Source organism: Phyllobates terribilis, unplaced genomic scaffold (genome assembly GCF_046119375.1).
Source record: "Phyllobates terribilis strain yellow unplaced genomic scaffold, ASM4611937v1 Scaffold_5__5_contigs__length_657084704, whole genome shotgun sequence".
NCBI lineage: Eukaryota > Metazoa > Chordata > Amphibia > Anura > Dendrobatidae > Phyllobates > Phyllobates terribilis.
The window spans coordinates 390427249-390431757 of record NW_027362765.1 but is presented as its reverse complement, the minus strand read 5'-3'; positions in this window follow the sequence as shown (position 1 = coordinate 390431757).

Sequence of the window (4509 nt, the reverse complement as noted above, 5' to 3'; positions counted from 1 at the left end):
CCCCCCCCCCCCCCATCCGGAACCGCTCGCATCGGTTGTTATAACCCGATCTACTAGTCTGGACCACTGTATGCCCGAGGTCAGATTTTCCATGTTTGTCCACCATGAAAGGGAATCTACAGCTTCTAGGGAGAGAGAAAACTTCCTTTCTAAACGCCCGCTGAAGGACCTCTGCGCCGACAGGACCTCCCACTGAAGAAGTCTCATATGCCCCTGAGCCCATCTGACTGCTGGGAGACAGGCCGTCATAGAGCCCAGGAGGGACATTGCTTCTCTTAGGGACATCACTGGAGACTGTATGGCTTTCAAGACTAAATTGATTACTTTGCGGACCTAGTCTTCTAGGAGGAAGCAGGCTTGGAGACGAGAATCCAGAATTAGACCCAGGAAGATTTGAGTCCTTGAGAGGGTTAATTTTGATGTTTGGGTATTTATCAACCATCCTAGCTGTTGCAACACCGCCGTGACCTCTAGAAGTTGACTGGAGCAGTGGACTTCTGATTTCTCCATTACCAAAAAGTCAACTAAGTAGGGAACAATCACTACGTTTTTGATTCGTAGAAAGGCTGTTACTTCCACAATTAATTTCGTGAATACTCTCGGGGCTATGGAGAGGCCAAAGGGTAGGGCAGTAAACTAAAAATGCCTCAGTTCTTCCTGAATGAACAGGGCTACTCTCAGATATTTCTGGTAGTCTGGATGAATTGGGACATGATAATATGCGTTCTTCAAGTCTATTACTGCCATAAAGCAATTGTGGTGCAAGAGCTTCACTGCCGAGCCCACTGACTCCATCTTGAAAGTCTGGTTCTTTATCAACTGTTTTAGACTCTTGAGGTGGATGATGGTCCTTAAGGACCCATTTGTGTTTTTTTTTATCATGAACAGAGGGGAATAGAATCCCTTCCTCCTTTGTGGTATCGGAACTTTGAGAAGGACCCGTTTCTTTACTAGCCCTAATATTTCTGACTCCAGAGGTATCTGTTCTTCCTGGACCTTCCTCTTCCTGGCCAAACAGGAGTCTGCCATCACACAGGAGGGAACAGAATTTATGTTTGGATTGTAGGTCGCCTGGACAACCCTTGAGCCACAAGGCCCGTCTGGCAGCATTAGAAATATTTGCTGATCTAGCCGAGAGTCTAACGGAGTCTGCTGAAGAGTCTGCCAGGAAGGCTGACGCTGCCTGCATTAGGGGCAGATTAGAAAGGATTCTGGCCCTAGGGATCTTTTTATCCCTAAGCTGGTCTTCCAATTGTTGGAGCCACACCATGAGAGACCTTGCAACACAGGTGCCAGCTACCGCAGGCTTCAGGCCTCCTGCTGCAGCCTCCCGAGTGTGATGTAGAAAGGAGTCAGCCTTTTTTTATCAAGGGCATCCTCTAAGTGTAGGGATGATTTTTTGGATGACCTGGCCACTGCCCCGTCAACTTTGGGGATTTTATCCCAAGGCTCAGAGTCCTTCTCCTCAAAGGAGTACCTTCTCTTAGAGAAGGAGGGTAGGGTCCCTGATCTTTCTGGTTTCCTCCATTCTCTATCAATGAGGCCCTGAATTTTAGGGTTTACCGGAAAGGAGCGTCTCTTTTTTTCTCCAAGGCCCGCAAACATAAGGTCTTCCTGGAATTTGGATGCCTTCTCCTCCCCACACCCATGGTTGATCTGACTGCTCTGACCAGTTTGTCCATACCTTCGATTGGGAAGCAGGGTCTGCCATTATCCGATGAAGAAGAGGATGATGATTCATTCAGCCCTAGATCCTCGGACTGGGAGGAATCAGAGTCAGAGGAGACATCCTTATGGGATCTTTTCTTCCCTCTAAGTAACCCCCTTCAGGGACCCTTGAACCTCTGGACTATGGACTTTAGATTGGAAAATCCAGAGAAGTTTCTGCTATGGTTTTATTAATGCAGTTTGAGCAAAGCTGTTTTTGCCAATCTATGGGAAGGGAAATTTGGCATAGGGCACAAATCCTGCGCTTTTGCTTGGCGCTATTCTTCTTAGACTCCTACAGAAGGAAGCACAAAAAGACTTCCCATTACTAAAAAGGTGACATTTACAAAGATCACTCACCCCTGAAGTCACAAACGGGTACCGGATTCGGAGGCTGTAGCGGAACATGCGATGGTCCCTTTCTAGATGGTTCAGAGGTGTTTGATACCTTGCTCCTGCCGCTACCATTGCTTCGAGTGGCTGTCCGTGTGAGAGGCGTCAGTCTGCCTCTTCCGTTGCGGAGGTGTGGGGGGGGGGGGGGGTTAGCTGCTGCTCCTGACTATCCTGGTCAGCCATCTCGCTAGAGCATAAGCCGCGCTCCCAGGATACCCCCCCCCCTTAAAATAGGGCCATCCAGAACCTCCTCCGGTTCAAGGCCCCCCCCCCCCCCCGCCTTTGGCTGTGAAACAACCCCATATCATCAGGCTTCCTCCTCCGAACTTAACAATTCTTTTGATTTCTCCATCTGTTAGTCCCTTTTCCCCTTGTTTCTTCCAGACCCATTTGCACTCATCAGAGCCTAGTCTATTGACTTTCGTCTCATTGCTCCAAATCAGCCATTTCCAATCTTGTATTGAGCACTTTTCTGACTTTTTTTTGTTGCAAACTTGAGTTGACATTTCTTAGGACGATATTGAAGTCAAGGCTTCTTCACCTTTTTTCGGGCCACCATATCAGACTTGTGTAATGTGCGTCGCACAATTCTGACATGGACGTCTGTGATCTCACTATTACGAAGCATACGAGCCACCTCCACTGCTGTGTTTCTCGCGCCAGAACTGATAAACCTTGTGATGAGACGACTTGTTTGCCTGGACGTCTACCTCTTGGCTTTTGAATGAATGGAAGGTCTTCATTTCGTACTCTCACAACCGTCATGGCATTCACATGATGCAGTTTGGCAATTTTCTTGGCCGAGAGACCGCTATCGATGTGCTTGATGATGCCATTTCTATTTTCTTGGGAAATCTTCATGGCTGCTCCTCGATTTGAACCAGTGACCATTCTCTTGGGAATCATCCTAATAACACACTGAGCTATTAGTGAATGTGAGAAAAGGTAATTTGTAGTGTACAGGGAGAAAAATAATTTTCCACCACTAGGAACAAAGCAGAACAATGCAGTGACATGACGAGACTCTGCATAACTAATCGCAACTTTTTAGCATATAAGTCAAATTAAAGTATGAGATAGCCAAGATGATTGTCTATAAAATGATGGTAGTCGCACATTCGAAGCAGCAGTGGATGGTGAAATATGGAGCCTGAAAGTCAAAAGTACAAAACATTATTACCCTTCTGCTCGTCAGTGTATATTCTGGTCCACAACAGTAAAGTCACATGCAACCAGAAATCCTTCAGGTTTGGATTTTTGGTACAAGACGTGCTAAAGTCAGAATATGTCGCAAGCTACATTATTATTGCATGGAAAGTCAGTCTGCAAAATGCTTAATGGTAATGGCCAACGACCTGAAGCCAAACTCTTCAAAAGGTTACAATACTCACTTCATAGACTCATTATGGCTCCATTCATTCATGGCTCGTTTTCCTGCCGCTGTCACTTCAATGAAAACTAGACAATGTCAAAGAGGCTTTTCTCCGGAAAGTAGGTAGGAAGGAAATCAGGGATGATTTTTTGTTTTTTATTTTTGCCAAAAATTTTTACCAGCTGAACAACCCCTTTAACGAGAAGCTGTCACCGGGACAAAAGTAGCTACTGTTCCCCTTATTGTATTCCCTTTGCTCCTCTTACATTCGGTTCCAGAGATATATGGTAGCTCTTTTTAGTGCTAATTTTTTTATGGTCTTTACAGGGGTGGGGTGGGGTGGGGTGGGGTGGGGTGGGACGCATGGAACGAGGAACCCTTGGGGGGGCAGGGGTGGGACGACGCGTGGAGGGGCACGTGGATCGCAGGACCCCCCCCCCCGGGGAGGGGCACGTGGATCGCAGGACCCCCCCCCCGGGGAGGGGCACGTGGATCGCAGGACCCCCCTGGGGAGGTGAGCGTGGATCGCAGGACCCCCCCCCCCCAGGGAGGGGCACATGGATCGCAGGACCCCCCTGGGGAGGTGAGCGTGGATCGCAGGACCCCCCCCCCCCCCAGGGAGGGGCACATGGATCGCAGGACCCCCCCCCCCCCAGGGAGGGGCACATGGATCGCAGGACCCCCCCCCCGGGGAGGGGCACGTGGATCGCAGGACCCCCCTGGGGAGGGTCGCATGGATCGCAGGACCCCCCCGGGGGAGGGGCACGTAGGACCCCTTGGGGGGAGGGGGGGCGGGGCATGGATCGCAGGACGCCCGGGGCGTGTCTTTAGATTAATTATGCTGAACAAACCTGTAAGCCACACCAAAAATTACCATAAAAATTAACACTATATAAAAAGGCCCATATCTCTGGAGCCGTACGGCGGATTACTCATGGGAGCAGCGGGAATAAAAGAAGGGCAGACACTGGCCACTTCTGACCCGAGGATGGGTTTTTATTAATCATGACCAACATGTAAAAGAAACACACAACACC